The sequence below is a fragment of the Strongylocentrotus purpuratus genome, unplaced genomic scaffold (genome assembly GCF_000002235.5).
Source record: "Strongylocentrotus purpuratus isolate Spur 01 unplaced genomic scaffold, Spur_5.0 spur5_scaffold_18, whole genome shotgun sequence".
Taxonomy (NCBI): Eukaryota; Metazoa; Echinodermata; class Echinoidea; order Camarodonta; family Strongylocentrotidae; genus Strongylocentrotus; species Strongylocentrotus purpuratus.
Window position 1 is genome coordinate 863,343 of NW_022145603.1, and position 12,516 is coordinate 875,858.

Here is a 12,516-nt window from a genome sequence, read left to right on the forward strand (position 1 = left end):
TTATTACGATGTATTTACGGCAGCAGTCCACGATTTGTTACGAGTTGTCACGGATAACTACGAGCAACTAACGTATTAGTTACGACGTGTTTACGTGATGTTATGAATAGTTACGAGTAAGTTACGAGTATTTACGAGTCCTTATGATTTTTAGCCAAAAAATAACAACTAAAATTGAAGTGTTCGAATTTGCGGCTTTTATACCTTTCCCCAAATCGTAAACAGTTTGTAAGCATACGTAAAGTATACGTATCTATTCGTAAAGTACTCGTGACTACAGGTAAAATGCCCGTAATAACCCGTATCAATCCGTAAAGCCATCGTAAAATGACCCGAATAAAATCGTAAACAATACGTAAGCACACGTTACCATCCGTAAACTGCTCGCAAAAATCCGTAAATAATCTGTAAACAAATCGTAAACTAACCGTAACGAATCGTTACAAAAATCTGTTACGAGTTATTTACGGATTCTTGCGAGCAGTTTACGGATGGTTACGGATTGTTACGAGCTATTTACGAGCTATTTACGTACAAATCAATCCGTGGACAATCGTAAGAAGACTTTTGACATGTCAAAAAAATTGCCTCTCCTTTCACGGATCCTTAAGAGTGTCTACGAGTTGTTGCGAGTTCTGACGAGTTATTTACGGATACCAGCGAGCTATTTACGGATGCTTGCGAATGACTACGAGTTGGCAATCCGTTAGGACTCGTAAGAAAAATCCGTGTATGTGAAGGGGGTATTAGATTCAGTTTTTTATGCAGATGATAGTAATTTTTTTATATCTGGAAATAATATACGTTATTTGTGTGCAATATTAAATAAGGAATTATGCAATATAAACCAGTGGTTTTTAGCTAACAAATTGAAACTAAATACTGATAAAACATCGTGCATGGTATTCCACACCAAAAACAAATGTATTAATATAAATCGCATGAATGTAAAAATTGCTGGTTTTGATATTCCAGTTGTAAATAGAAATTAATTCTTAGGAGAATATTAGATAATCATTTGACATGGAAATATCAAGTCGATGTTATATGTTGTAAATTGTCAAGAGCAATTGGTGCAGTCAGAATAAGTGCAATTGTACCAACACATATTCTTTGAAATTTATATTTTACTATGATCTTGCCTCACCTTATGTATTGCAACATTGTATGGAAAATTGTGCACAATATCTTTTAAATCGTATTCATATTCTACAAAAGCGTGCAATCAGAATAATTACGAAGTCTAAGCCTTACTCACATTCAGATTCTTTATTTTAAAAAAATGAAATTATTAACTATTTTTGATATTCACACATTTTTAACCTGCACATTTATGTATCAATATATCAATAATACCTTGCCAAAATTCCTACAAAATTGTTTCATAAAGGAAAAACATATGTACAATATAAGACAGAACAATAATTTGTATACAGTAGGCTTGCGGGTGTACCGTGTGAGAGAGAGAGGGTTGAGGAGCCAAGATGGACAGTCAGACGAACAAGCCGACCATCCATGTCCATCCCCCGATGACTCAAGCCCACACGGTCGCCTATTTTTCCCCGACGTCCACACCCCGGTTACTTAAGCTCACGCACGCCAGCTATTCTCCACTCCTGACGACGGATAGTCAACCTGTTCGAAACGTCGAGCCACTCATCCTCTCCAAGCGCTATAGTTCTCTTTAGAACTATAAGCTAAGAAAGATAACAAACAGTCCTTTTCAGGATTACACATCCCCAAGAAAAATTACCGAGTCAGAGTCCTTTTCAGGACTCCTCAACCCTCTCTCTCTCTCTCTCTCTCTCTCACATGGTGAACCCGCAAGCCTACTGTATATCTACATCACTATGCAAGCCGACCCTTACAACCAGCAATAATTTGTATGTTCCTAATCATATATATATATATATTTATATAGTATCTAAATGTACTATCAAATACTCAGGGCCGATCATGTGGAATAATATATCGAATAGCTTAAAATGTACCAAAAGTCTTCCAGTTTTTAAACGAGCATATAAAAATCATCTTTTAAATTTATATTAATTTGCCCTTTCCCTCCCTCTCCCATTTATTTTACCCATCCGTTTTGTTTTGTTATTGTACTTGCTGTTGTTGTATTGTTAGTTACTTAGTTAATGTTTTTTTGTTAAATTTGATGTTCATGTATATACTTAGGGGATTGACCATAGACGGGGATGTAGGCCTATTGTCGATCCCACCATTATCTGTTATGTTATATTTATGGTGTATTATTTTTGTATTTTGTATTGTTTTGTATTTTCATCAGATTGTGGAAATAAACTAAACTTGAAACTTGAAACTTGATTCACACACAAATTCTGTTTATTCACACATTATAGGAAGGCTTTATAGTGAGTTAATGAGATGAAATTCCTTTTCCTAAATTATTTTTACGACACACAATGGTTTTGTTAATTGCTTTAAACCTCGTTTAGATTTTCACAATATTCAGTTTTGTCATTGTACACTTCTTTACCTTGTTTAAGTTTGCCGTGAAAACATCTTTGTTATTGTTCAACCAATGGAAAGAGAATTTATGTGGTATGACAGATATTTTAACGAATAGATTTAGTCGTAGTAAGAACACTACGCTCTTCATAGTACATTAAACTCAAATAATATTTGCACACATGGGGGCGGAAGGACAGATTAAATGGAAGTCCACCCTGATATTGGGTTAATAAAAGCAGTTAAATAAGAGAAACAGACACGTCAAAGCTTGAGTTAAAATAGTAACAGTTATGAATTGCTGACGTGTTACTGGTATTCAGCCAAATAGAAATTGGCAACTCTGTATGTTTCTTTGTCCTCTCCTGTTTGCACTGTACTGAAAGTCTCATGATTTTCCATTTTATCAGTCGTTTATTAAAGCCCCTGTCAAGTGTTGGGGACCCCTAAAATTTGATGTAATATTTTACATGAATTGTATCATAATGTAAGAAAGGACGTCATTTCAGGAGGCGCGATAGCTCAGTCGGTAGAGCAGTGGTCTCGTAATCCGGTGACCCGGGTTCGAAACCAAGGCGATGCGCTAGTGCCCTTTGGTAAGGCATTACTCCTCATGACCAGTTCCCTCGAAGAGGACCTAAAGCCGTCGGCCGTCTGGTTTCTTACTAACAAGCTTTTATGCTTTCTTAGCAGTCAGGTAAAATAACCAACCAACCAACCAATTTAAGACACATTACTGTAATGATTTTTCAAAACAAATGTGTTTGAAGTCGAAGATTGATGATAGGTTTTCTGCGTACAACAGAACACTTTTTTATTAATATTTTTCTTCAAATACATTTAGGGGGAAATCGTTGCACAAGTGTGACTTAAATTACACAATATTTGACATTATGATTCAATTCAAGTGAAATTTTGTTATTAATTGTTGGCAAATTTAGGGCCGAATTTACTTTAAAGGGGCTTTAAGGAAAGGGTTGATTAAAATATTTGAGCAATGGATATATCTAGGGGACATGTATGATCAAATATCTTCTGTAGAAAAAAGGGAAATTTACAAATATTTTAGAGCATCATAGCAAGTGGGAGAGGACCACGCATGATACGTCACAGAGTAGTCACTTTGTGTTAAATCAATTGAATTTCATAACTTCCTTATTTTTAACTCATTTTTACTCAAACTTTAGCTGATCTGTGCCTCGAGTATTTCTGTTTCTATTAAAACTAGCTTCATATGACGGTGGACGGCGCCTTTATGTAAAGTCCCTATATGACCACAAATAACTAGGGATTATGGTATGTGATATTTATACATGTAACTTGATAATTCAAAGCATACATGTAATTGTCATAACTTAAATATCTCTGACCACATGGTGATCCTGGTGTGAAACCCGTGTTTAACCACGGTTTGATCTTATCTTCAATATTGCATCATAGCTGCTTCTATTCTTATTGAAACATAGCATGATAAATCAATTGCATCAACCGTTTTTTATATCACTGACAACTAGGCATATAGCACATTCTTCTTTTTCTAAATATATATATATATGGTCATTTTGTCAGAGCAAGCCACTTAAAAAGATAAGCATCAGCCTTTGATCATGCGTTGCCTTACATGGCGTGTTGGAGACGTGCTTAAAGATCAAAATTCCCCTTTTTTAAAAACAATTATATTTACCGGTACATTAATGTTTACCACTGTTAAGCGGATTACAGGATGGCATTTAAATGTGATCGGTGGCAGACCAAACAAAGATTTCTCCCACCCCCATCTGGCATATATTCAAGGACATTTTCGAAAAAATACGGCTACTTAAAAGCAGGTGCAAATCAACGGCTACACATTCACGAAAAATATTTTTTGCTAATAAGTTCTAAAAATGTTTTAAAATGTTACCTTTTTTCATGAAATGTATTTGTCTTTCGAAGCGGAATACCCCCTTCTTTGTAAGCAAAAGTTTCAATATTTGAATCTACCATACCTCTTTAATGTAAATATGAGATGATACCAGCTGGGGACTATCCTCTAATAGTCCGGATGTTTTGAGCCAGAAGGGCATTAACTCTGTGTAAACCTATATGAGTTAATGCTATTCTGGCTCCAAACAGATACACTGTTCGCAGCAGGCATAATACATTTTTTAATACCAAATGGTACATAAATGAATGTTCCTGCTTAATGTATGGTTACCATTTCCTTGCTGAAGTATAAATAACTTAATAGTACAACATACAGTGTTGAAAAAAATGAAAAGTGTGGTTAACTTCTTGTTCAAAAGAATTTCGAATAACAGTTTACTAAGCAAAAATCATTTCATGTACAAACAAGCAATACAAGCACAAAATAATAAAATTTACCGGAAAAAAAACAACTACAGATATATATGAACCCTATAAAACTGACATTTAAATGTCACATTTTGTTGTTCTTTACATGGGTCTGATACAATTTTGGGGGTAAGTATGATTATGTGATATGTCACTGAAGAAAAAAAATATATCACATAGGGCAATCATAGATGGAGAGACAGAGGGAGGAGAGGGTGAGAGTATGAGGGAGACAGAGGGGGAAGACAGTGAACCGAGACGGAGAGAGGGTGTAGACAGTGGGAAAGAGAGAGAAAGGTGGAGAAGGGAGAGAGATGGGGAGAGGGGAAGGGGAAGAGAGAGAGAGGGGAAGGGCGAGTGAGAGAGAGATGGACTGAATGAACTATAAAGGAATGAATGAAGATTCACAATGACATGTACAAATGTAATGACACAAAAGCATACGTTAATCAGAAAGAGACCTTTGCTTGGGGGGGGGAATGGAAAACGGAAAAATGGGTAATTTTGTACTATTCTAACCATCTGGAAAGGAATGCAATGGAGAACGGGGTAAGGAAAGCATGAAAAGAATATTAAAAGCAACACTTTAGGCTTTTTCAGAGCTTCATATATGGTGCACTTATTCTCTGCAAAAATGCTGCTGCAGTTTTCCAACGTGTTAATATATGACAAATGCGTTTAACAAAGGACTTGTGCGTAACCACTGAGTTAAACTTGAGTTCTGGTTTTAACAAAATGAATTCTCAAAGAATCAAACGAAACTTACACTGAATGTTCAAGACTACAAATAAATGTCATTTGCCAAACAATTTTGGTAAAAAAATGTATACTGGCTGAGTAATGAGCATATAAAGACAAGGAAATCAACGTTAGTCTTTCTGTGTACAGTGCTTGTTACTTTACCAAAACTGGGCCAAATTTTGTTATGATTTTGATGACTCCAGAACCTTGCAGTACCCACCAATACTTACATGCTACTATCATTACTTTAATTTTGTATACAAAGCCACAAATAATATTTTCATTTGTCACAGCATTTTCTATATACGGAAGCCCATTAGTGCCACCTACGAAATAAATTTAAGAGAAATTATCTGGCGGCCGCCAGATAATTATCCGTGTCTTCACGGTTGTTTTATCGCAAAGCATGCCGGGACATAATTCTAGTACATTTTTACCTTCGCCGTGATCAGCTGTCCCGTTGCAAACAACGGGATTCTTATCGAAGCAACATCTTAATCTTGTACATAATCCGCTATTCTGCAGTGATTTTCTTTCACTCCAGTATCGTTTGTGCGGTAAGAAACCAAAGTTTGTGTTTATTCATTTTTATGACAAATAAAGCTGATAATACGACGTAATGTGGGCCGGGTCAAGCTTTAGTAAATGTAGGCCTAGACCTCTAGATCTAGTCCCGTATGTTTAAATGTGTGTGCATTTTAAGTAGATTGATTGCCTTGTGTTTTAGGTAGAAGTTAACCAAATTTACAGTAAAAATGAGACTTATGTCTCAGGAAATATGAATAGGTCTAGATCCTATAGACTATACATATTTGATATTGGAATAGGATCTACTAGAATGGCCGACAGTTGGATATAGTGATGGCAATTAGTAAATGTAAAAAAGTAAAAGAGGCCATGAAAACGATAGATTTGTCGATCTTGATCTGAATTTAATAGTCTATGTATTGATGAGCTCTAGACCCTACTTGAGGATCTACATGACAGGGGCGTATGAAGGAATTTTTCGAGGGGGGGGGGGTTAAAATTTGAAAATCGTGCCGAAAATTTCACATCGACTCAGCCAGCCGGTGAATGAGAGGGGGGGGGGTCGGTTAGAGCATCTATTTTTTCCCGAAAATATGAATTTGGCAGACCGATATTTTGTTCAGTTGATGGTAAGGTCACCTTTTTGGGGTCTCCCTTTTGGGGTCACCCTTTAGCACAAAAATATTTCCCCATGATCTAGTGCGATAAGGGTTCTTTTGTTACCGTTATTCTTCAGGTTACAAACTTAAATTTGATTGTCTTTCTCCTTTTATTTATCAGTTGCAGCATCATCAAACACTATATGGCCGATGAATCAGAAGATGACGTATATGCTACGAGAGAGCTCATTTCACAATGCACAACAGAAGTGATACGTGAATTTCTACAAGGAGGAGACTCAAGCTTGCAAACCGAGGAGTCATTATTTTATGGGTGTTCTCTGCCGGCTGCCTTGACGCTGGGGGTAGCTTTTTAGCCATCCGAGGTTAAGACTGAGAGGAACTGGACAATGGATGGATAGGGAGGATGGGGGGGGAGGAATGCAGAACTGGCCTACTGTGTATGTACCTACTGGATAATGAGAGACTTCAAAGAGGGGAAGGCATATAGTTAATTTTGCCTTGTGAAAAAAATTAGATTTAGCCCCTAAAAAAGCGTTCCTTCGGGTATCAAATGATGACAGGTGAAACCTTACAATTGTAGAATTATTATCTGTAATGTGATTTCCAAACCATGTGACAGCCAATGGTGTATGTTGTAAAGGTATTGTAAAAGGCATTGTTTAACACCAGGCCCCCCCCCCCCCCCACTCCGAGAACAGATGGACCCCATGCGTGTTACCAAAATGTCCGGTAAAGGGGTACTTTTCGTGTGACAAAGTCCGGCCCGAGAATTGTACAAAAAGGGGTGTATTAACTTTTCACCCGGAGATTTCTTTAAAAAGGGGGTATTTTTTCTTTATTTCTCTTATCTCTTTGGACTCCTGAGAAATTATTCCGAATTTAGGGGGGTACATTGAGCATTTTTCATGATTTAGGGGAGTCTCCAAGGCAGGAAAAGCCCGCGAAAGGGGGGTTCGGAAATGTTGGCAGTCCTCAGATAGGGGGTGCTTTCAAAAAGAGGGAACAAGCATATGCGTACCCTAAATAACACTGAGTGGGGGGGGGGGGGCGGGTTTAACAATGTCTAATTCGAGATTGACGTATGGCCCTACGCGCTACCAGTGTCTGCGATATGGTGTATTAATACTGAAGCCCTAACAAAACTGCGCTTCAAAATGATCAAGAAGTGCCTCAAAAAAGTAAAAATCTTTGATTGACCCCTTTTACCATACTCGTTTTCCCCAATAGACTTGTAGTGTTATGAAAAGCGTTTGACAAACCCAAAATTTGGTTTCGATTTCCAATCGTAAATATCTTGATAATCAGACAGGCGATTGGATTGTAAAAGTCATTGAGTTCTTGACTGACCTAAAATTATCATTGCAGCATGAGCTAAATCCAGGATTTTGTTTCAGAATCTGAGATAAAGTTACCGGATCCCTTTAAATGCGTTTGCATTAAAGGTGGTACCCCCCCCCCCCCCAACTCAGTGTTATTTAGGGTAAGCACATGCGTGTTCCCAGCACCCCCCCCCCTTCCCTTTTTTTTTTTAGCATAAGTCCCCTGTGTTAAGTCAATACGGGCAGATCTTTTTCATTGCAAAACTCCAGAGAATCCAAAACTCTGCTGCCAGGCTCTGTTCACTTTGATGTACATGTACGGTATATGTATTGTAATTTGTAGGTTTATTCACACTTTTCTTGTTTTGTTTAATATGTAATTGTTTATCAGTCTATTTTTGTTTGTTATAGCGCTTAGAGATTTTGGTGGTAAGCGCTTTAAAAGTAGCGTTTTTTATATTTTAATTTTTTAAATTTTGTTACGAGCCAGAGATTGGTAGAGATTGGTACTACTTCTTCATAGGATGTCAACTTATATGCATTGCATTAAACCTGTTGATATTGATCTCATGGTTATATTTATTTTATAAATAAAATCAAACAACACAGTGAGGGTTGTAGATGACTACTAAGCAATCATTACTGTATGTAGGACACTGAGTTGAAGTTATTCATGATTTATTCAAGAGAGGAAGGTCAGACAGACCTGATGTTTAAAATATTTAACAAGAGAAACATCATAGAAACAGAGAGAGGCATTGAGAGAGATGTCGACACTTAATGAAAGAGAAAGAGTGATAATAAGGAGAGAGAGAGGGGGAGAGAAAGAGAGAGAGAGAGACGGAGAGGGGTAGGAGAGATAGACAGGGAGAGCAAGAATTAGGTGTGAAGAGGAAGATCAAGAGAATGAGAGATTGAATTTTACAAATGTACATGTTTCCATGTACCTTTTCTTAATTTATATTATAATGTGAACGATATAGTGATGGTCTTTGCTTAATTTTAGTTTGCATTCTTTCCTCTCGCCTTGTATTCTAATTTATTATTTTAATTTAGTAAATGTTTGTATAAATATAATTTTGATTTCTATCTCTTCCCCTATGTCATAGCCTTGTTCTTGCTCTCCCTTCCTCATGTTAGTCTATCTCTCTTTCTCTCTCTCTCTGTAATGATAACCCCTCTATCAATCTTTTCTTCATCAACTCTTGATATATTCCTCCTCTTCTCCTTCTCGTTCATCATCACGATCATCGATCATCTCAAAACTGTATTAATCAATCTACATGTATAAGACTCCTGAGATTGATCAATACAGTTCTTATAATATATGACCATTATGTACAAACAGTAAGAACAATTATTCCAACTTGATGGGCAACAACGTAATCTCCATTTTCCCCTCCTCGTTCAAATATTGGCTTCTTTTTCAATTTTCATTCTTTACTCGTGTTACTTCTCTTTCTCTCTGACTACAGTGTATACTCACAAGAAAGTAGAATCAACGGTTTGACATGAACCAGTCTAGAAAATGAACTAAATTTATTCAAGTATCAAATACATTTTGAATTTCAGACAGCTTTCTCCCAGGAGATGAAACAAATGTCTCCCTAACCAGAAACTGGCAAAATAAATAAATGCCTTCCCCTCTTTGTAGTCTCTCATTATTCTTCCCTCTAGTGATGGAGGGTCCTTATCCAGTAGCACACAAATTTCTCTATACATAGTAGACGGCCATCTCTACATGCCTTTCTTCCCCCCCCCCCCCCCCCCCCCCATCCATCCATCGTCCAGTTCCTCTCTACCTCTCTACCTCGAATGGCTGAACAGTACCCCCAGCGTCAGGGCAGAGAACACCCATAAAATAATGACTTCTCCAAGCTTGAGTCCCCTCCTTGTAGAAAGTCACGTATCACTTCTGTTGTCCATTGTGAAATGAGCTCTCTCGTAGCATCTACGTCATCTTCTGATTCATCGGCCATATAGTGTTTGATGATGCTGCAACTGATAAATAAAAGGAAAAAGACAATCAAATTTAAGTTTGTAACCTGAAGAATAACGGTAACAAAAGAACCCTTATCGCACTAGATCATGGGGAAATATTTTTGTGCTAAAGGGTGACCCCAAAAGGGTGACCCCAAAAAGGTGACCTTACCCTCAACTGAACAAAATATCGGTCTGCCAAATTCATATTTTCGGGAAAAAATAGATGCTCTAACCGACCCCCCCCCCCCCCCCTCTCATTCACCGGCTGGCTGAGTCGATGTGAAATTTTCGGCACGATTTTCAAATTTTAACCCCCCCCCCCCCTCGAAAAATTCCTTCATACGCCCCTGTCATGTAGATCCTCAAGTAGAGCTCATCAATACATAGACTATTATATTCAGATCAAGATCGACAAATCTATCGTTTTCATGGCCTCTATTACTTTTTTACATTTACTAATTGCCAATACTATCCAACTGTCGGCCATTCTAGTACTAGTAGATCCTATTCCAATATCAAATATGTATAGTCTATAGGATCTAGACCTATTCATATTTCCTGAGACATTAGTCTCATTTTACTGTAAATTTGGTTAACTTCTACCTAAAACACAAGGCAATCAGTCTACTTAAAATGCACACACATTTAAACATACGGGACTAGATCTAGAGGTCTAGGCCTACATTTACTAAAGCTTGACCCGGCCCACATTACGTCGTATTATCAGCTTTATTCGTCATAAAAATGAATAAACACCACCTTTGGTTTCTTACCGTACAAACGATACTGGAGTGAAAGAAAATCACTGCAGAATAGCGGATTATGTACAAGATTAAGATGTTGCTTCGATAAGAATCCCGTTGTTTGCAACGGGACAGCTGATCACGGCGAAGGTAAAAATGTACTAGAATTATGTCCCGGCATGCTTTGCGATAAAACAACCGTGAAGACACGGATAATTATCTGGCGGCCGCCAGATAATTTCTCTTAAATTTATTTCGTAGGTGGCACTAATGGGCTTCCGTATGAACGTGTGCTAAGCTGGGGAAAATTACATACCATTGTCTATTCTAGAATATTAGTTTAGTCTGACATGTCTGACATTGTTTGTGGTATTTTAAAAAGTGGTCAACTGTGGCAAAGTTACATGCCACTTTCTCAAGTTAGCTCATTGATGACTGACAGATGATGTCACAAGGGGAATGAGATCTGGAGGTTTTTGGGGTGGAGCTTAGCACGTTTGAAAAAGAAAAAAAATTCCAAAAATATTTATAATATTTATATTTAAGCCAGGAACCTATCCCCTTTTCATAAATGCCGCTTTTCACTTCTTATACATGCATACATGCACGACATTACTTATTATAGGCTCTGTATAAGCTTGGCTTGTTAGAACTCTTGTGAGTAATGTGCCGCGGGATTCCATATCCTTAAACTGCTGGCGAACAGAGCAACAAGACCAAGCTCTGTAATTATTAGGATCTCTGTCCAGTAGTGCCGTGTTTGTGCCATCGAACTGGATCGACCAAATCAATTGATTCATAATATATATATATGCAATATTTTTTCCCATAACATGAGAATAATCTTAATAGTTTCATACTATTAATTAAATGTAATGTTAACTGTAATTGTATAATTGTTTTAAATGGGGGCATGCTACAAGAGTCCTATCTCGCACCCCGGGGCAACGTGTCTGACACGGCCGGTTGTAGCAACTACTTCGAAGATCAAGATTACATTAATCTTGATCGAAGGAGACACGAACGAACGAACTTCTTATAAATGCCCCTATCAACATCTGATGGGTGTCTCTTTTCCATCGACAAATGCCAATTTCCCATTCTCATAATATCCCTTTTCATCCCTGATGCGTGCCTCTTTTTTAGGTGTAAGAAGTGCCCCATTTTCACCTCTCATAATTGGCCTTTGTACTATGACACGTACTCTTTTTATTTTCTAATAAGTGCCTTAACCCTTTCGATAAGTGTCCCCTTTTCCTCTCATCGTTAAACGCGCCCCTAAGTTTAAGCGACTACAGCAATTACTCCCAAAGATCGCTCGCTACGCTCGCTCGTAGTTATAGATATTATAATTATGGAACTTATCAAAAGTCTTTTCAGACTTCCGTTATGAGAATGTGCTTATAACCCCATTAGGATTGGGTTTTTCCTCTTTATAAGATGTAAATTTTCGCACTGCGAACTCACAAATCTTAAAAATGTTCATCGCTCGCTTTGCTTTCTCGCAAATGACTTTTTAGACCATCACTCCCAACTGCAAATTATGATGCTTAAGCAATATTCTATATGATGTTTAAAGAGAAACAAATATTGAAATCAATAATGTAATCACAATATAGGGTATATAGCAATGTCTCAAAAATTAAGTTGGCGCTAAATGAAGCCTATTAAATGTTGGATTTATTTGTCAGCGATGATGACACGAAACAATCTTTTAAATAATCATTTTTACGTCAAATAACAGGGATCTAGAAGTTGTGGTGCCTAAAA

General features: G+C 37.3%; 1 long non-coding RNA gene across 1 annotated transcript; it reads right to left on the bottom strand.

Moving 5' to 3' along the window:
* Window positions 1–9,780: 9,780 nt before the first annotated feature.
* LOC115925291 lies at window positions 9,781–10,827 on the bottom strand. Its single transcript, XR_004064608.1, has 2 exons — window positions 10,777–10,827; window positions 9,781–10,021 (listed from the first exon to the last, which is right to left on the bottom strand). It is a non-coding gene; the product is annotated as an uncharacterized LOC115925291 (long non-coding RNA).
* Window positions 10,828–12,516: the final 1,689 nt, after the last annotated feature.